A 22,013-nucleotide genomic window follows, 5' to 3' on the forward strand; every position below is an offset into this window, starting at 1 on the left:
GCCCTCGCCCGGCCCCAAGAACCGCACACAGCTGCCCCGTGGCCCCGATCCGCCAGGTCCACGCAGCTGGCACCGCCGCGCGACCTCCACTCGGCGTCTGCGTCCTGGCGCTGGCGACCCCTGTCGGGGACCCGTTCCCAACTGAGCGAGCTCGGGTTTGCTAGCTTTCCTTCGGACTCCCCTTAAAGGCTCCAACTTTGCCCCCAAACTCCACTCCCAGACCGGCCTGACCCCGGATGCTGCCCTTCCCGGGACACCTCTCCTTCCCCTGAACCCCCTAAAGACAATAACCCCGCCAGCCAAAGCGCGAGGACTCCCCTCTCCCATTCAGAGACGCAGCACCCCAGGAGCTCGACAGACGGGAGGCTTTCTCCCAAGAACGCTTTCCCCATCCCCCGCCTCGTCCCCAGAGCGCAACTCCAAAAGCAACTCCTAGCCTCGACCCTACCTGCTTTTCCGCGGAGGTCCGCGCGCCGGGGCTTTTCTACCCCTGCACTTTCACACTCTCCAAGCCTCCGCTGCGCGCCCCAGACCTCGCGCCCCACCCCACTGCAGCGCGAAGAGTAGCAGGAGCCCACCGCTAAGTGCAGCGCGCCCCCTGGACACACAAAACCCCAAAGGCGTCTGCAGCCCGACTGCACCCAATACCCTGACAATCCTTTTACTAAGCACCTCCTCGCTCCACCCACTCCAGGCTTTACCCGCACGGGAACCAGAAAACAGAGAGCTCGTCTCATAGAAACCCGAAATAAATCTCTTTCCAACACCACGTATATTGCACCACGTGTCAGCAGTTTGTCACGTCAAATCATAGCAGGGTCTGCTGCCAAGACGCACTCACATTCGGGGTGAATCTCTTGCAGCTACTCCCCCCACACACACACACACCTCACACACAGGTAGGCACAATGCTCCAAAGGCACACAAAGCAGTAGTGCTTGGACACCTCAGTCCCGCTCTCTTCCCGTGAAAAATGTACCGGACACACAGACTCTAACCATGGAAAAAACTAGGGCAGCTCATTCCCTCTTTCTTTTCCCACTTAATTCGCTAAAGCTGTTCCTGGAGTAGTCAAAGAGAGTCGAAACTAGGCGATGGCAACTTCCTTTGGGTTTTTTCCCACCTCAAAACCTTTATTTTTAGTTTTTAAAAGCCACCTTAGCCCGCCATATTGAAACTGGCATGATTTCCAAATACTCCTTCCCCGCAGTTGTAGCGCTTCCAAGAAAACGCAAGTATGGATCCGGCTCTGGACGTGCGTTCGGCCACCGCCAATCAACCAGTTCCCACCTCCAACTCTCCCCCTTTCCTGGGCTAATGCCTTCCCGCAGCTCTGGATCAAAATCGATAAATAGCTCTTAGCAGTTCTTAGTTATTTTTTTGTTAGATTTTACCAAGACAAATACATTAAAAAAATAAAAACGCAACTCCAAACCCGATCAGATCAGCAATTTTGAAAGGAGGTCATAGGAGAGTAGACAACAGGAAAGCCCCAAGTAACAGGATATTACTTTAAGAAAAAAAAAAAAAAAAAAAGAACAAAAAGATCATCCATGCCGGAGCACGCTCCGAAACTACTACTGACAATTTCATTTCAGCTGCAGCGTTTCCAACGGGGAGATTCCGAATTTCTAGACGATTTTTACCCCCCTTTCTGGTTGGTCTCCAGTCCTCACCCCACCATCTTCTTCCCCCCAAACACACACACACCCTCCGCACCCCCAAAAAGAAGTGACCCCAGCGGAGGAGACAGGGGCGAGCAAGGAGTAGCAGCGAAGGTTGCGTCGCTTAAATGAGTGCACAAATGGGCGGCGGGAAGGGGACAGCTTGCACGGGAGCCAGGGGCACTCACAACTACCGACCGACTCCTTCAAGGCCCGGCTTTTCAAAGCGGGGTGAGGGGGGGTGCAGGGGGGAGAGGACGAGGGCTGGAGAAGCAAAAACAAATGACAACCCCGAGCGCAGAGCGGACTTTGGGGCTCAGCTCAAGTGCGGTCTCATCCTCCCGCTACCCTACTCTTTTGCTTCTCTCCTTCCGACCCCCCTCAAACCACCTACCCCCCACCCCGGGCTTGCACGAGCTTCGCTTTTTTTTCGAAGCCGGAAAAAATAAGCTGACCAGCGCACTCAACCTGCGGGCCGGAGGTCTGCTGGCGGGGCGGGCGGGGTGCAGGGACAGCGGCCGGCGCAGCGTCCTACCTGATGAAGTTTGACCTCCCCTTCGCAGACCAAGGCCCGGGGTGCCTCCGAGGGGTACGCCGGGCTCGGTCGCCCGCTCTGCCTAGCTCTGGCTCGCTCGCTGCCCGCCCGCCGCCTCCCTAGCGCGCCCGCTCTGGTCCTCCGACTCCCACTACAGCCTCATTCCAATATGGCATCCTCTCTGTGCGCATGCCCGGCACTCTTTTTTAAGATTATTATTTTGTGTGTGCAGCGAACTCCTTCAACGACCTTTTCCAGCGCTTGCAGAAATTCTTAAGCCAATAAGCCTGCCGACTGTTCTCCACCGATTCCCTTGACCCACTTCGATCCCCTCCCCCCCGGCTCTGCTCCTGGTCCACCTACCCCACACCCGCCCCCAGACACACACTAGCACATTTCACGCTCACACTGTCCCCTCCCAGCCCCGCTCCCCTTCCTCGGTTCTTTTAGCTCCCTCCATACACAATCTGCAGAAAGTTCACATCACAGACGTTTCCGCAAACCCATCTGCAGGAAAATCTGGGCGAACTCCGCGTCTCACTACTGGACGATGTAGGTTTTCTGGATTTGCAACCCTTTCTGGACCAAGTGTCCAAATTTGCGCTTTATCCGCCAAGGGAGCATTTGGAGCGAGAAATTCAATCCTCGCAGCCACCCTTGCCCCGCCCACTCCGCCCCACCCTGCACTTAAATTGAGCCTTTTCTATGGAGATTCAAACGTTTCCTGGTCCCTCAGGAATGGCGGGAGGGGGCCGGGAGAGGTTTTCCAGGGAAACGTGCCCCAAGAGGAAGGAAATTAAGTTGGGGCTGCAACGGTGAGTTTGCAGCTGCGATCTGCCACTTCGGAGGAGAACCCAGGTAGCGTGGGTCGCCAAGGCGTCCCCTGGGGCAAAGCCCGGGTCTGGGAGCCCGAAGTGTGGACCTGGCCTGGGTCGGCTTTGTAGAAAAAGGAAATCCTCCCTGGAAAAAAAAAAAAAAATGTGACCCTTGGCGATCTGTTGGAGTGAATTAAAAGCTGCGCAGCCCAGTGCAGGGTAGGGCTCCAGCCAAAGAGTGCGGGTCCACGGACATTTTAAATGGACTCTGAGGGGTTACCCGGGCGGAAGGCACAATGACCCGCCAGAGACAAAACGAAATGTCCTCAATGCAGAAAAATTGGCGACGCCGAGTAGGCAAGACCTAGAACTTCCAAAGATCTAGACTCTTCGATTTACAGAGAAAGGAGATGCTGGTGGGCGACTATTTCCCTAGAAAAATAGAGGAAACACGTTTCGTCGGGGTTTTTGCTCCATTGCACAGGAGGTAAAATTCCCCAGTCTCCCAATTCTCTGTTGACCTCTTTCCCAGGAACCCCTCTGACTGTAACCCCCACACTCCCCAGTCGGGGTCAGGAGCCCCTCTTGCTTTACTCCTCCCGCTCTCCATGCCAGCGAGCAAGAAGGACCTCGAAACGTTTCAGTTTGCGGTTCCACGCACCACCCTCACGCTACCACTCCTGCAGGTCCGCGTCGGTGCACTCTGAGGTCCCCAAAAGAAAGGTGGACCCTTCCAAGGACAGGGGGCAGGGCGGGGTCCACCAGGAGAAAGTCGCGAAGCCAGAAGCAGACAGCGCGCGGGAAGGCAAGTGTCCTGCCCAGGAGGTCCTCGCACGGACGGCGGGACCCCAAACTAGTCTAGGAGAACCCCGAGAGTGACTTGCGGGGAAACGACTCTGTCCAAACTCTAAAGGTCGCGAGCGCCTCTCGGCCGCAAGGAAGCTCGGAGATCTGGGCGAGCAACCAGAAGCCGCACACGTCTAGTCTGGGAAGATCATATTTCATTATATCCTGAAGAGCGCTTGGCGAGGTTTGAAAGATCTTCCTCCGCCCTGTCACAGCGCCAATTGACCTACCTGAGACATGGAAGGGTGAAGCGGCTCACACAGTTCAAACCCCACCCTGAGTTCTTCAGACACCCCGACCCCCCAGCTTCTCCAGTCCTGTCTCTGTCGGGTGCACCAACCTGAGCTCTTTCTCGAGAAGGTCGTCGAAGGCTGAGACTGCTCACACACGGTCCCTGTGTGTTACCTCTACCACTGCACCCCTTAACTGCCTCCTTCGGTGCTGGAGACGTCTCCAAATATAGCCCAGTGGGCTAGACTGCAGCCCCAAGGAATCGGGAATGTGGACTCCAGCACGCTCCTAGGCGCTAACCCTGGACCCAGACTCCCCGATCATCCCTTCTAGCCCCTTCAACACGTCCCGAGAGGAAGTGACGGGGACAGTACAGCCGCAAGAGAATTTAGAACGCGGGAGACCCAACCCCCACGTCCTTCTCGTCGACTGGGACTCCGGCTCTTGCGCTGCAGAAGCGCTGGGCGCGCGGAAGCAGGAAGGACCCAGAGTTCGCATCCCCTTCTCCAGCTCCTCGCCCGCTGCACCCACCGCCTGGTGGTGGCGGCGACTTGGCTAGGCTCCCGCCACTGCGCCCCTCCCATTTGCATCTCGTAGCCTAGCTCAACGCCCCCCACCCCACCCCACCCCCGACCCAGGACAGCGGCTAGCTCCTCGCCCACCGCCCTCCAAACCCCACCCCGCAGCCTCTCCAAGAGCTATGGCGACGTGAGCTGTAGCCAGCCATTGCGCCGTCTCCAGGCTTGTTTACAAGTTTTAAGTAATTGTTGTGCATGGAACATTATTTCATCGATATAGAGAATAAATAAAAATAGCCCTAATCCCTAACTCGAAAGCATGTGCATCATCTTATTTTACAATTCCTGCAGTGTAGTTAAGTCTCTTTGTTTTTGGTACTCAGAATCCTGGGTGACTTTGCCCATGCGTCTAGAAAACAGTGGGGAGCAGTTGGGGGTTTTGAGCCTACCGCGATTAGAAAATAAAATCCAGAAGCCACGTTCCATAATCGTTGCATTGTTTTCACAAAGAATCTCTACGTTGTCTGTGTATGGTGAGATTTCTGGAAGTTCTATAACCTTCTACTTTCGAATTGCGTTTTCCACGTGACTTCGTGAACGTTCCCTAGCTTTCATTTTGCATCTTCTCTCCATTCTCCTTTGTCCAAGGACACCAAACGAGGCAAATGGAAATTGGTTAGAACACTCCCTGAGGCAATTAAAGCGGCCCCTTCATCCCACTCCAATACCTTCCAACTTTCATTTTTATTTCCAGAACCAGACACTTTAGGGATAGGGTATCCAGATGCAGAATCCACCCTAAATCAATTAAAGATGAAAAACAAATCAAATATAGTTAGCCAAGGCTAAAGCCCTGGCAAGAAAATGGGAATGTTTCAATGTAAAGAAGGCATAATACATTACAACTCAGAGAAATTTAACCATGTAACTCTTATGACTAACATCAAAAGATTTCTCTAAATATTGTCAACATTTACCAAAGATCTTGACAAAAATATGCTCTTGATCACACTAGCTGATTATAGCTGTTATCTTCATTTCTCAACTATGATTAAACCATGAATTTCATGACTTTTAAAATGTACCTAAAAAAAATAAAATGTACCTACACATCTAAGTTATGCCTTCGAGGGGCTTTGGAATTCTTTAATGTGAATGAGGGTAAATTATATAAAGTATTAAATTTATATCTGTCCATTGGAAAATACTTAGATGCTACTACATTTGTTTGATGATGCAGCACAAATTACCAAAAAGCTGGTCATAGTCTGTGAGTTCCTAAGTATTACATTACAAATATTATTGCAGAAGAGTTGAAAAGTTACATTTATGTTATTTATTTTATTTGTTGAAAGACATAGAAGTATCTAAAATTAATCTTCACAAAACAATGTTGGTTGGTTTGCTCATAAGTATTCTATGTTTAAGTTACAATTTCTTACTGAGAAAACAAAATGTCCTAAAGATGAAGCAAGATGCTTTCTTAATATAGGAACCTCTAAGAAGATAACAGGCAAACTAGCTTATTAACACAATAGCAGGAGAGAGTGTCAGAGTTATATATTAGAATTAGTGCAATCTTCTCTTTACCGGAAGCTTTTACCCCCCAAACATGTCTCTTAGACTAAATAAGATAGTGTTTTCTCATCAACCTCCTAAGGTCACTAAGAGTGAACTCTAAAGGCACTCCCTTATTTTTTCATTCTTTTTTCTTGTCCTCTCTCCCCAGTTCAAGCACTTAGTTCTGCATTGGGAATCAAATGACCTGAGTCACTGCTTCATCATTAATTTCCCTTGTGACCTGTGTAAGTCAAGTGACCTCTCTGAGCCATTCATTTCTCATGAGTAGTATGAGGGGATTGGACAAGATGTTCTGTCAGGTCCTTTTGATTGCTAAAGAGTGCTTATCAATCTACCCCAATCCAAAGGCACAAATTGCTTTCTATAATATTCTAACACCATTTCTGCCAATTGGAAAGAGCCAAGGGGTAAACTCTGGTGTCACAAAGAGGGGAAAAAATGAAGGAAAAAGATCTGTAGGGGAAGAGCACAAGGGCCTTCTTGCCCTACTGCCTCTGGGTGAAAGAATTGTTCAAGTCATATTTCTGTGTACTTAATATTACTGTTGGGTTCTTGCATTGACTGTATGTGTTTTGGGTTGCCCATAAAAGTGTCAGGGTTGAGGAGAGTGCACTTAGGGGAGTCATTCCAAGAAAAGCCTGGGGTGATTGGGATGGCTACTTAAATGGGTAAAGAGTACTGAATGAGTGTGGTGGGGAGGAGTAGCCCCTAATGAAGTCACCTGATCGAATGGTTTCTCTTACATTTCTAGAAATTCCAGAAATCGGCTATTGCTTCCCATATAATTTGAAAGAGTGTAAGGCTTTCTTGAGGCCAAGAGCAAAAAACAATACTTACAGAGCTATGAAAAAAATGCACGATGCCTAACTCCTCCACATTGTTTAAAAAGTGATAATGGTTTATTTGTTAGCACACCAGTTTTGATTGATGGCCTCTTTCGCCTCTGAGGAAGAAGAACACCCTGGCAAAAATGACACCCAGGGTCTGTGATTGTTGGAGGGTATCTGGCTCAGTGCTTCACATTCTTCCCTTGTGAATCTATTTTGTATTAGGCAGACTATTTTAAATCTTGCAGCCTCACTTCCAACTTTTTTGAGAGGTGAGGAAGCTGGAGTCCAGAGATGTGAGACAACAGAGGTTTCAGAAATAATGACAGTAGGACCTGCCTCTCAACTGTTGGCCTTTTATTCCTACATTGTTACAAGCTGGAGAAAGGGGAGGGGGGTTATTAAATATTTATTGTGGGCCAGATACTCTTCTAGGCATTTTCACATAGATGATAGCATTTAATATCTTCTGTATTATGTGTAATATCTCTTTAAGTGGTTTTACAATGTGCTTCTTAGAAAATAAATAAAACGTACATTCCTTGATACACAAAGTTGTGCTGTCACTAGAACCATATGCTTATGTTCCATTTTTTTGTAGTGCAGCTAGATTTGACTGGAACCATTTACATTCTCTAATCCAACCAGCTCATGAACATTTATTGACCACACACACATACACACACAAAGCAAAGGTCATGTATGTGGTTTCTGACCTTAGAACAGCTTTACCTCTGTACATAAACTGGCCTGAATGAGACTGAACTTGGCCCTCTGCAAAAGTATAAAGAGCCCTACTGGACTTATAAAATAGACTAAACAAAGTAAAATAGGTCATCAAAATCCCACATCAAAAAGTGGGTTTCACGTATAAGAAAGTGGACAATTTATATTATATGCATCCACGAACAGCTGTGTTATAATGCTGTACAATCCAGCCTTATTGTAACCTCAGTACCCCAGAAATTATTTTCATTGTTATAAGTCCCTTTAGATGAGCTTACTACAGAGTTAATTATTATCAAGATCAAAGAAGTAAGTTAATAGATGTGTAAAGGCTTGATTTGCAGTGCCATCTACTGGAAGCAAATATTGACTTGCTTTCTGAGCTTTTACATAGTCCTTTATTGTTTTGTTTTGTTTTTTCCAACAATATTAGAGATACAGATGGCAGCGGAAATAAAGAATTGGGACCTTACTATATATGATTAAGATGAAGATTCAGGAGCTATAGCTTTAAATGAACTGAAATATATTCATTTCAAATCATTTATCCTTTGGATGACAGAAAACTTTCTTTGAAAAATAAAATCTCTTCCATTTCTCAAAAAAAAGGCATTACTACTAGCTTTTTTTAATAGCACACTATGATTTTTTTCTTCTCTCTTCCATTTCTAAAAATAAGTTAGTACAAGTAGCTTTTTAATAGAGCACTACTATTTTTTTCTTATATCTTTAAAGATTGACTTTCTTATACTTGTAAAAGTCTTGAAGTAGATAGTGGATGGATCTTTGAGGTTTTAATTTTAATGTCATACCTGAGGGGGGTATGTAGAGTAAGGCAGTCAAAAAATTTTCAAAACTTCTCAAACCAATTTCTAAATAGATATTTTTTAGATTATATATAGAAAATTAACTAATGAAAAATAAATCTCTGCATACATTTATTCATAACAAATATTTGTTGAGTATTTCCTTGCACCAGGCACTGTTCTGAGATATCAAATCAAAACCTTGCTCCACAGCACTTACTTTTCATCAAGGAGCAATCAAGAGTAAGTAAATGAATATATGACATGTCATATGGAGGTTAGCACTACAGAAATTTAAAAAGCAAGGGAAGATATAGAAAGTGACAACAAGAAGGTCAAGGAGGGGTGAGATTGTACATGGAAAATGTCAGGGAAGACCTCTCCACACTTGACATTTGTTTTTTTTTTAAAAAAGATTTATTTATTTATGCATACAAGAGCTGGTGTACAGGCCAGAGGTGCGGGGGTGGGGTTGAGAGGATTCACCCGAGTCAGAAGGAAACAGAACAGGCAGACTGACTGAAATACACTGCTGAGGGGAGCAGTGGGCAAGACAGGAGAGATCTGCTGCACCATGTTTGTAGCTCCCTGGCCAGCCAGGGATTGAATTCATGCTGCAGAGGCTGTACACAGCTTCACATTACTGTGCTTAAACCCTTGCACCACCAGGGAGGCCCCACAGGAGACCTAAATGTGGGGAGTAGAATACTCCAGGCAGAGCAATCAGTAAGTACAATAGCCTTGGGGTTGTCTTGGCTCCATTCCAAAGGAAGAATAAATGATGTGAAAAAGTTATATTTAACAGCATAGGCATAGAATATTTACTTGTAATGTCTAAATTAAACAAGGAGTGCCAGCGCTGGGATGAGAAACTACAAGGAAATGATCAGTTCAATTGCTCACAAGTCCCTGTGATCCTCAAGGGGTCAAACCCAATTTCCCTGAGTTCAACTAAAGTCTTAGGTTAAATGGAACTTAAAGGTCAACCGGTCTACTATCTCTCCTCTGCCCATTCCGCCCTATATCATCCTTACCAAACAGCCTGCTGGTCTGAGCCTTACTCCCTCTGGACATGGCCTGGCTCATCTTTGGACTGCTTTGACCTTTTAGAAGTCCATACTTAATCTGAATGAAATGCGTTTCTCTGTTCTCCAGTGTTGGGGTGAGCTTGCATATCAATCAGGGAAGCCAGAAAGAACCCCTCTTCCTCTTACTCACTGCAGGTGCCCTCACTGAGAAGGAATTTTGCATATGTTCTAGGTCCTGTGACCTTGTAGCTCATGACTCTTTACTGTATAAGTCCCATTTGGAAATGAATTCATCCATCAGTATTCATCACTGTGATCCCACTCAAGTATAGTGTGGTTTCGAAGTCTTGTCCTCATAACAATGGAATTGGATTTCTCAGTGTTTAAACCAATGGAAAAAGAATAGTCCACTCAATAGAGGACTCAATAGTCCTCATTGTTTTTACACTCCTATCTATCTTTCCTTCCATGTTTGGTTTGCACTGTCTTGAAAGCCGCAGTCCTGGTGGTAGCCAGGACCTTGCTCAGTTCTTCACATTTCCTCTTGGTGTAGATGAGTGTCCTCACCCTTTTCTAATGATCTGAGGACCTGCTTGTACTTGGAGACCTTGAGTAGCTTCATGGGTCACAGATCACAGATGGCAAAGCCCACACCTTCCACATCAAGTCCCATGCGAACCTGGTGTGCATGGTGAGGTGCTGCAGATGCCACTATGTCTCTGACTGCTCAAGTTCTTGGTCATTTTGTGACCCTTATTGAGTCATGGACATTGGGTAGCACAGAGCCATGGCTGCTGAGGCTGAAGCGTTCCCCTGCTTGCTCTATCCTGCTTCATGATTCAACAGTTTCAAATTATTGAAAATGCAAATAAAATATCCCCAAAACGAAATGTGCCTAGCAACGGATACATATGAGTCAACTGATTCATATAGCATATACCAAAGTTATAATATTGTACCTTTGTGAAACTTTGTCACTCCTTAAAAGTAGAACTACACTTAACGCCCAGTTTGAAAATGCACATTTGTGATTGTTTTAGATAATTTTAAATTCCTATGTCATAAAAATGACTACCAAATCATATGTCATTGGTAGTCAAAATAATCAAAATAATACTGTGGCCCAAAGTAGTGTGGGAGGCGGGTGAGGTTTAAGGATTGAAGACAAATGGATTCAAATCCCAATCGTGTCCCTAAATAGATTCTTTACAAGTCAGTACATTTCTCTGTGCCTCAGATGTACCAGCAGTGAAGTGGACATAACCACATGTTTGAGAGGATTTAACGAGGTAGAATATACCCAGTGACTAATGCAGAGCTTTAACATGGTTGCTAAAAAAAATTCCTTTATTTCCCCTCTTTCTATTTAATAATACAGTTTCCAATTCTAGCCCATAAGGCAAAGAAACCTACAGAAAAAGGCATTTTGTTAAGTCAATGCTTTAGTCCAGGGTATTGTAAGTTATTGTCTATTTTATTTCAGGCACTGTGCTAAGTTTATTTACTTTCATATTCGTACTGTTGTTTCGAAGTCCTTTGGGCTCTTAAGAACAGAGCTACAAATTATAAAGTGTGCCTGGTATTTCTTGAGGCATTTGTTGGTGTGTCTTTAGCTGCTAAAAAGAAAGAAAAAAGGAAATATTAATAGAAGGAAGGAAGGAGAGAAGGAATGAGGGATGGCTAAAAACAGGGAGGAAGGAAGGCTTTAGGTCAGAAGGAGAGAGGGAGAGAGAACTTATTAAACCAGGAAATTCTGAGACATCTCCATGTTTTTTTCTCTTGACTTTAAGTAACATAAATCACAATGAAAGAGTTGAAATTTTCCATAAGAAAAAAACTTGCTCATCACATTTGTCAATAAAAGAAGGTTTTTAGGGTCTCCCCGGTGGCGCAGTGGTTGAGCGCTGGGTTGCGGAGCTGCCCGCAGCCTCTGCAGCCCTGGTTCGATCCCTGGCTGCTCCCCGGCCACCGGAGGAGGGTCCCACATGGCGCGCAGACCTCTCCTGCCGCCCGCTGCTCCCCTCAGCGGTGCACTTCGGTCCCTCTGCTGGCTCCGCTCCCAGCTCTGGCTCTGGTGAATTCTCTCTCCCTTCCGTGCTTCTGACTGTACCCAGTGCTTGTATAAATAAATAAATCAATCTTTTTAAAAAAATTTTAAAAAATAAAAATAAAAGAAGTTTTTTAGCAAGATGATCAGAACCTGGAGATATTTATCCCTGTATTTGTACCTGAAAGTAGCTTAGTGAGTTTATAGAATTTGGCTTTGGCATTGACCTGAATGCACACTTTGAAGTGATGTACTTTCTTTTCCTTTCTGCAAAATTAGTATGTAAAAAGCATCATGTGGACACATTTGGAAAAAAAATTGTATGAAAATTTGATCACTTTCTTGGTTTCTTGGAAGAAAACTGAAAATAAGGATTTTATTTTGTGAAAGCAAAGGTTATCCACATAGCTTCTGAAGGACTGATATGCTCCACAAACCCATTGTTTGAACTCTTCTGGGTTTATTTACCTTGTGTTTTGTCATTCTGGAATAGGAGGAGGCATCCTACTGGGTAGAAGCCCCAGCAAGAACTGAAATAGAAATAAGAAAGCTACTTTTATAAATTAAATTTTAGTATTGTAGGGCTGCTAAGGTTTGCAGGGGACAGCTTTTTAAAAGCTTTTGAAATATAACCCTCAAACTAGAGAACTCTGAAAACAGAACTGAGGACTTCCAAATCTCATCACCAATGTTGCAGTAGCACCTTGGTAGCTGCAAGGAAGATGCCAGTTTGAATCATTAACATCACTGCTGTTCTACTTTAAGTGGATGTCCCAACCCCATGTCTATTTGCTAGTGTCCTGGCAACCTGGAGAATGTGGCTTTGAAGAGTCAGGTGTCCATCTTGACTGCACACTTAACAAGAGCAAACAGTTCAGAGCAGGGACCTTCCTCTCCACCCAAAGTATGAGATGGATTCTTTGTTTTCCCCATAGGAGGCAATGAGAGGTAAACTTGTCTTTGACTTGTTTATGTTTATTATTATGCCATTTTATTTTTTAAATTCTTGGCTATAACATTCAATGCAATGACCACAGGCCAGAAGCTTTATTGGTAGTAATTTATAGTCATCATGCAATCCAAGAGGCAGTATGAGGATAGCTGAGCTTCACAGTTGCTCACAGGAGAAATGCACACCCCATAGGAATAGGACTGTGACTTATTTATAGCTATAGTCCCCACCTCTACAAAGAGCCCAGCACACAGTAAGTGCTTCATAAATGCTGTTGAATAAAAGATAAAAGCAATGCCACAACATTCGTCTCTGAATAAGGCTAAATGAACATACTGTAATAAATTCTAGATTTCACATAATCTGCACATATAGATAAAGTAGAAACATATTCAAGGGTAGAATGTTCTCTGGATACCTGAGTGAGAAATGGAATGTTTGTTGTGGTTAAGGAAGGCTTTTGCAGGTAAATACAGGAGAAACTAAGAGTTCCTTGGCAATTCACCACTGTTTTACCAGAAAGAACACCTCCATTTGTTTCGTCCTTGCAATTGTTTCAAAAAAAGATTTGAGTCCAAAGCTATAAATTATCTTCCATTTCTTCTTGAAGCTCTCACATTAAAAAAAAAAAAATTTAAACCCTTTTTTTTGCTTACAAACTTGTTTTCCCTTTCATATTTTAGAGTAGATTGCAGCATTATCCAAGCCACAGCTCACTAGTTACCTTAATAGTCTGGGGTGTAATGCTGTGTTATACATCAGCACTTGTGTAATAGAAAATGGATCCTTTCAAAATAACCCATTCCTATCCAACTGCTGCTCAGTTAACTCTGCTCTCTTAGACGGTCAGCAGCAGGGAACATGTGAGTTTCAATGTTGCAAGTTCAGTGAAGCAAGATCCTACAGGAAAGATAGCAAACTTAGAGAATTGTTCTTCCCATTCAATTCAAATGTATCTCACTATGTCTTTCAGTGAAAACCATGTTCTTTTTCTTCTTCTGTAGGTAAGCATAACTTGAATGCCAAAAGTAACCACTAAATAAGATATGTAAAATGTAATAATACAAACCTCTTTGCCAGCTACTGTCTAGTTTTAATAAGTCTACATTACCATAATTAGGCTTGTGTGGTGTAATGCAAATAACACTGAACCACACTTTAGGTTTAACTTCCACTTCCTGCTCAGCCTTTCACCAGTTATATGCACTCGAATGAGTGATTTAACCACTTTCAGTCTAAGTTCCTTCATGTTAATAAAAGAGAGGGAACCATCAGGTCTTCCATTTCTCTAGTTAGGTGCAAGATGTCATTTTAAGGATCTCAAGAGCTAATTTGATCGCCTTCAAATTTCACCCCCCTCCCCATTAAGGAGAGCATTAACTACGATGATAATATGAACTACTTATGGGTGCATTAGTAAAAGTGACTCTACTGCTGCTTCAATGATGAAGCAAAGAATTTCCTTCTGGAAGGCAGAGGCGACCTGAATTCAAGCAGGAATGTCAGTCATCACTTAATGCCAAGACCCAGTCTTACCCCTTCCAACTCTTCCCTACCTACAGAGAATGCTTGAGGTAAACATTCACCTCTCCAGCTTCTAGTCATGAAGAAGCAGAGTGGTTCAATGTCTTTTGAAACTATGACCAGACAACCACACAAAAATGTATTTACGTAGATATTTATCACAGAAGTGTTGAAAATAGTAATCTGTAGGGAACTAATTAAATCAATTTAGGTACATTTGTACAATAAAACATAATCCAGACATTAAAACATATGTTGTAGATTTGTTTTTATTGGGATGGGAAGTATTTTTAAATTATATTATGTACCATGATCTCATTTTCATAAAATGGTTATATGTACATAAGCCTAAAGAAGGAATCTGAAAACAGACACCAAAATGTTACATTTATGGTGGCATTATGAATAGTTTCATTTTTTACTTTATAGTTTTCTGTATATCACAACATGCTCTCATTAATTTAGAAAAGTATTTATTTTTTATAATCCTTGTACATGCACAAGTAGTTAAAGGATGCAAAAGAGTAAACAATAAAAAGTAAGGCTTCTGCTCTCCCATGTTGCTTTTCAGAAGGCAATTACTGTTACCTGTGTCTTCCCTAATTTTCCTGAAATAGTCTATGCTTTTCCATGTATTACTTTTGTAAAAGAAAACACTACAAGTTTTTATTTTGAAAAAAAAATTATTTCATGAAGATTAAAATTAACTGAAAATTAAAATTAAATGAAATGTGGAAACTAAAGAAATAACAGAACTACTTGAATTTTCCCATTTGTTTTACAGTAAAGAAGTAGACAGAAAATACTGAACCTATTTCTCAACTCTGTGGAAATAGGACTTCTTTATTATTTTACATTGATTTAAGTCCATCTGTTAAAAATGTACATGCAGAATTGGTGCCATGCAATCTTTGTGTCCTCCCAAAGGAAATTAATTAAGATAGCATTTTGCTGACCATATTTAAACAATAAAGATTTTATAAGTTATATGATTATATTAGTACTAGAGATTTTCATAACTGCTAGATAATAATTTGTTTATAACAAGCAGGAAATACATATCTGCTTAAGAGATTTTTAAAAATGCATGTGGTTTGAAACAAGATCTAATAGTTTTATCTTTACTGCAATGTTGGAAAATACTTAAGTTGCACTTACTATGGGCCAAACATAATGTCTAAACACTTGACAGGTATTAACTCACTTAATCTTCTTAACAGTGCTAGGAAAATGTTTCCCTATTTTACCAACAAGGAAAACACAGCACAGAAAGAATAAGATTTACCCAAGATTGTCACATGACCCCCGGGGGGAGGGGTCACTTATGTTAGTACTGTTCAGCAAAGTCTCTTAAAGTATAGTATAGCAGATTAATTTTTTTAAAAAGTCACTTACTGTTGTTTGCTGTTATGGTAAAGGCATTCTTTCAAGATGACTAAGACAGTATCTCAGTATCATTAAAATATTATTCTAATATCACTCATGAGGACAGTCAGACTCAACCTCTCGCTCAAGCATCTATACCACATTGCCTTACCCGAAAACTGTTAAAGTTGCCTCATTTTCAGGTGAAGGACCACAGTCCATGAAACTGAAAGGAAATACAGTGAATATTTGTGTTTTAATGGGGTGTTAATTGAGTTTTCGAAAAGCATTAAAAGGTATCAAAGGGAAAGTGACTGGAGAATGAGGTAATTGTGTCAATGCCAAGGTCTCTGGTCGTAAATGTGGGTGAGGTGAATTTAGTCTTTTCCCAGCTTGTGGTTTTTAGTAAAACTTGACTGATGGAGATCCAAAGAGACATTCTAAACAAAAATAAAATCTAAGCTGGAACTTTCTCAGGGTGCTGAGGGAAGACAACACACAGAGTCCTCAAATTGATAGACAATTCAAGCAATGTGACATTGGAGACAGGAATCGAAAGAAGTATCTGACTGAGATGAAAAGAAACATGTGAAGTACCATCATTACCCACACCATGACCTTTGGGCCAGACTCACTGGCATCATTTTGGAGCTGGGTACAAATGCAGACACCTAGGTTCCACTCCCATAGCCTCCTGAATGCAATGCCACATTTTAATAAGACTCCCAGGTGGTTCAAATGCACATTAATGTTTGAGAAACACTGAGCTACTTTAATCCCATTGCTTTACAGATGAAAGGCTGAATGCCATGAGGAACCAAACTCATATGGTGCATTCTTGAGACAAGATTAAACCTAAATTAGAATACAAAAGAGGCCAATATAAATTTGTTTTATACATTGAGTTTAAACTGCACATATGTATTAATAATTTTTGTGACTTTAAGTGGAAGTTACAGATGATGCTAAAACAGAAGTAACTTCAGTTTTTATGTAACTAGTAGAACTCCATACTCCTAGCCACCCCTATCCCTACAAATTCTTTTTGAGGGGCAAAATATATTCCCTTAGTCAGGGTAGTTTTCCTAACATGAGTTTTTTTTCCCCCTGTAGTTCTCAGGTGCAAATGAAAAAAAAAATTAGACTGTCTTTTCCATGATATGATAATTACTGCCATATTTAAAATGTAATCCTCTTCTAAAAATATAAATGTTAAATGCAACATCTTAGCTGTACACTATGATTATCCATCATTTCAATTTCTCAATTGATTTTCTAAACAGTATCAAATCAACTAGGTATTTATTAGAATTTTTCTCTTTTTTCCTTTTGGAGGAAAGAAGCATTTATATTTTCATACAGGGAGAGAGAAAGCAATTCTAGATTATTTAAACATGGTTGGTCTCAATTCTAATGTCTTTGTAGGGGTTAATGATTAATGAGTATTTAAAAGCAGATTGAAAATTGAAATAGCTCCCCAAATGTTTAGATATAATGATAATGTATAATAGTTGGCCTGAAAAATGTGACACTTGTTTGTTTTTTAACAAGGCTGAATAACCTAATCATGGTTGACAACTGTCTTAGTCAACTGAGGATACTCTGACAAAATAACACACACTGGGGGTTTGAACATTTATTTCCCATAGTTTTGGAAGCTGGAAATGCAAGCTCACGATTCCAGCCACCCATTAGGGAATGAGGACCGGCTTCCAGTTGCCTTCTCACTGGAGCCTCATAAGGTCCAAGGGAACAGAGGATGAGAGCTCCCTAATCTCATTCATGAGGGGCTCTATCCTCATGACCTAATGACCTCGAAAGGCCCCATCTCCAAATACCATCACATTGTGTGATGTGAGGGGGAGGGCAGAAGGGAGGCAGAAGAGGGCAGAAACATTCAGTCCATAACAATATCCAGCTCCAGTAGCTTGAATTCATATCCAAATTCTTTAAGAGAATCTTGTTGGGTTTGGCCGTATCATATAATAGTATATGTCTGTTTCCCAGCACATTTCCTTTATGCTGAAGATTCAACCTTGAGTTGTGTGTTTTTTTTTTTTTTAAGATGTACTTATTTATTTATTTATTTATTTATTTATTTATGCATACAAGAACTGGGGTACAGGCCAGAGGTTTTGGGGCTGAGAGGATTCAGCAGAGAGAGAGTGGGGAACAGAACAGGCAGACTGACTGAAATACACTAATGATGGGAACAGCTGGGGAGACAGGAGAGGTCTGCTGCACCATGTGGGTAGCTCCCTGGCCCACTGGAGATCGAACTCCTGCTGTAGAGGCTGCTGATAGCTTCACAGTGCTGTGCTTAACCCCTTGCACCACCAATCTCGAGTTTTTTAAGTTCTATGGATCCAGAACTGTAGTGGATGCTTCCACTCACATTGTCCCACTTCCTGTTGAGTTTCGGTATACCACTTAAATTGGCCATGAGTTTCAAGTTTCTAAAAATGATCCTCATCAGGGATTTATTCCAAGGAATATTTTTCTCTCTCTCTCAAATAATTTATTACTTAAGAATTCCTAATTACCTGTGGCTAAAGAAATGACCAATATCTTGGGAAAAAATGCGAGAGTGGCACTTCCAGGACCATGTGGTTCCCACCAGACACAAGTGACTTAGTGGCTCTTGGGAGGTCTATCTAGGCAGAGGATGGTGGACACCATGGAGGAAATTACCACCAGAGCTGAATTATACAGGAGCAAGACTTTCAAGGACCTTTTCAGAAGGAACCCTTTGGTTTCAGTTATTCATTGATAAAATGAAACATAAAGGCCTCCCTGGTGGTACAAGGGGTTAAGTCTCAGCACTGTGAAGCTATCTGCAGCTACTGCAACAAGAGGCTGCAGCAGGAGTTTGATCCCTGGCCAGGGAGCCACCCACATGGCACAGCAGACCTCTCTGTCTTGCCCACTGCTGCCCTCAGCAGTGTATATATTTTAATAGATCTGCCTGTTCTGCTCCCCATTATGTATCTGGTGAATCCTCTCAATCCCAGCATCTCTGGCCTACATTCCAGTTCTTGTATGCAGAAATCAATAAAAATACATCTTTAGGCCTCCCTGGTGGCGCAAGGGGTTAAGACACAACCTTTGAAGCTATCCACAGCCACTGTAGCACGAGTTCGATTCCTGGCCAGGGAGCTACTCATATGGCACAGCAGACCTCTCCTGACTCACCCACTGCTCCTCTCAGCAGTGTTTTTCAGTCAATCTGCCTAGTTTTGTTCCCCACTCTATCTCTGGTGAATCCTCTCACCCCTCCCACACCTCTGGCCTGTACCCCAGCTCTTGTATGCATAAATAAATAAATCTTTAATAAAAAGTAAATACAAATAAAAATAAATCTCTAAAAAATATAAAATGAAATATGATATTTCCCACTACTTTGGGAAAGTTTGATATTTTCTGCACACAATGAGCAGTGTATTTATAAAATGTCAGTTAGCCATTCAGCTAGTAAGAGTTATCAAAACATAGCATGAAGGACAAAATTTCTATGTAAAGTGACCGTACATAGAGAACCACACATGGGATGTCCCTCTCTTATCCTCTATCCCTTCCTCCTATTTAGAGGAAGGGAGGCAAGGAAGGAGGGCAAGAGTGAAGTAAAGAGAAATTCGAATTATATCCCTTGATAATCTGGGGATTCATCTCTATAAGGAAGAATGGAAAAGGTTATCTGAATCAATAATGAAGCAGCAATCAGCATGAGAGGCACAAAGAAAATGTGAGTCACTCAAAGATTTTGGGGATTACCAGAAGCCTTATGTTTTAGGTCACAATTTAACCGATCTCAGCAGTTTGTTCTTTTGGATCATATTTGATTTAGTTTTTACAATATGAGTCTCAGTAGTTTTGCCGATAACATGGTGTTTAATTCTCTGAAGGCTTCATCAAACTCTCTTTTAATATGTCTTTCATCATTGTATTACAGTCTGTCAGGTGATATATGTCTTTCTGAAGATAATTATATCTCTGGTATTTTTTTATTCTTCAATAATGTCCACGGTGTTTGAAATCTACAGCCTTTGCTCTTTTATCTCATACAGCTTAACATTTTCCCTCATGAAGAGTTCTTTCAAAGAGATCTTGAAATCTTTACAGAAGTTAATTAATTCTCTCCCCAGGAAATTACTCACCCTATTTTGCCTCCTTGGGAAACTGAGGCACAAAAACAACGTGACATATTGATGTCATGGAAAAGTTTGACACCGGAGCCTGAATTATTATGCAGCAGACAAATTCTCAGTGCTCTCTTCAGAAAGAAAGGGTGTTCTGAACTTGAGGTAAATAAAAGACAATCAAAAACTCAAAAAGTAGAAGAGAACAGCACAATTTCCCTTCCCTGATATACAAACTTGAAGAACAACAGCTTGTTCTTAATGAAGACTTAGCCACTAAGACTTAGAGTGAAACTCATGTTACCCAGATTTTATTACCGTACACGTATACACACACAGCAGGACTTTTAGTATCCTACCACGAAGTGTTATTTGAAATCATTAAAACTAAACTGCACCTGTCAAAATAAATCAACCATTACATTTAGTGATTCAGAATCCATGACTCTTTATCTCTCCTATACTCTCATTAATTTTTAATATTCTATCCCATCATTAATGTTTAATTTCCAAGTACTTTAATCCTTTAAAAATAGTGTATTAAAAAGAAATTGGGTATTTAATGCACAAATCTATCTTTGAATTCATCTGGTTTGAGCTTTGTCACATAGAATGCACTTACAGAACTGCTATACAATTTTTCCTCCTATAAAATGTTTTTACAGCTTTACACTGTAAAAGTCAATCCAGCTGACAAATCTTGGCTGTTGCCTTTATGTACGTCTGTTTGATTTAACATGCTTCTGATTAACAATGGAGCTTCCTGATGCTGTCAAAATAAGTAAGGTATGAAATGTCTTTCTAGAAGTGACTGTTTTAAAAGAGAGATTAAGTAAACAAGCTATTCCTGCTGGTAAAATAATTGATTATGTTGCTGACTATTTAATATTATGTTTAGCCAGAGTTCCCTAGGGACAGTTTATTACATTAGCATAAACAAAGAGAGAACTGAAGAACCAGGGCCTCCGTATCCAGGAGGGAAACAAATGAAGAGAGGAGGTAGATATTTGTGTTTGAAAAGAACAAATGGTTCCCTTGTTGCAGTAACCAACAGATTGCATAGAAGCATACATGGACTTAAATGTTTCAAGCTTACCCATGTTATAATAAAAAAAAAACAGACCTAAGTGTTTTAGACATAACTCTTAACAGTTCTCTAATGAAGTATGCAATTTAGAAAATGGTTTGGTTAATAAAGTTTAAAATCCTGAATTTAGTAGGTAGGAATCTAGCTGCTTTTTAGTTGTTATTGCACTTCATAACAGTCCAGTTTGCTTTCCACATTCCAGTTATACTTGAGAAAATCTATTAACTTATTTTCCATGGACTCTTTTAGTAGGAGTATCATAAAGAGAAATTAATCCATTCTCCAAGGCTCCCTTGCTGAGTTAGTTATAAAATGTATTATCAAAAGATACAGGGGTAGCCACTACATTGTGCTTGTTGTGCTTGTATCTGCACCATCTGTGACAGCATTGTAGTTTTTTCAGTCTGTTTTCATTTTGGAATTAGGCAACATTTGTTTCTCCTGCTATGTTGTATTTTGAAAGAAGGAAGCAAAGTGTTAAAAATCTATTATGTCGTCCCTTTCTATTTGTGCAAGCATTCTTTTCCCTTCAGTTTTCCCAGAACCATGTGATAGAGTTATCATCTGCATTTTTACAAAAGAAATCAAGACTGACTGAGATTTAGTAATTCAGTCAAGTCCACAAACTTAGTAGAAGGCATTGCCAAATAAATTTGAGGCTCCTTGTTGGCAAAGCCCGGGGTATTTCTGAGCAGGAATTTGCTGTTGTGAGCACTATTTATAATAGGTAAAACCTGGAAACAACCCAAATGCCCAAAAATAGATGACTGGATCAAGAAGATGTGGTATATATACACAATGGAATATTATTCAGCAATCAAAAAGATAAACTAATGCCATTCGCAGCAACATGGATGGTGCTAGAAGGAATTATGCTCAGTGAAATAAGCCAGAAGGAAAAAGAAAAATATCGGATGGTTTCACTTATAGGAGGAATATAGGGGAACCAAATAAGACATCAGGAGAAAAAAATAATAACAATACAAAACACAACACACACACACACACACACACACACAAAGCAAACAATTATCAACCAGAGACATCCTGCAGGGGAGGAGGGGCAGGGAGAGAGGTTGGAGGGAGGGAGGAAGGAGCACAGGGGACTGTGGTGAAGGTGCACGAGTGAAGGAAATTCTATGGGGACTATACCTGAAGGGGGTAAAAAAGCAAACATTGTTTAAAAATAAACAATAATGTAAGATATACATAAATTAAAAAATTTAAAAAAATTTTTAAAAAGAAAAAGAAAAGAAAGAAAATGCTGCTGTGAATGCAAACTGGAGCTTCTGTGCCCTCATCCTGCCTCTCTGGCATATCTGGTT

At 41.8% G+C, this 22,013-nt stretch overlaps 1 protein-coding gene across 4 annotated transcripts in view; it reads right to left on the minus strand.

The window, feature by feature from the left end:
- Nucleotides 1-4,452, minus strand: part of SFMBT2 (Scm like with four mbt domains 2) — a 194,087-nt gene extending 189,635 nt beyond the window's left edge. Inside the window, exon 1 of one of the 4 annotated variants that reach the window (XM_037510580.2) lies at nt 4,201-4,452. The gene's annotated coding sequence lies outside the window, so the exon portion shown is untranslated. Of the gene's footprint in view, nt 1-448; nt 675-2,199; nt 2,297-2,661; nt 2,835-4,200 lie in introns of those variants that run through there. The other 3 variants (XM_037510576.2, XM_037510577.2, XM_037510578.2) reach the window with 3 other exon arrangements.
- Between the last annotated feature and the right edge of the window lie 17,561 nt (nt 4,453-22,013).

The sequence above is a fragment of the Talpa occidentalis genome, unplaced genomic scaffold (genome assembly GCF_014898055.3).
Source record: "Talpa occidentalis isolate TD23 unplaced genomic scaffold, MPIMG_talOcc4v2.1 talOcc4.14, whole genome shotgun sequence".
Taxonomy (NCBI): domain Eukaryota; kingdom Metazoa; phylum Chordata; class Mammalia; order Eulipotyphla; family Talpidae; genus Talpa; species Talpa occidentalis.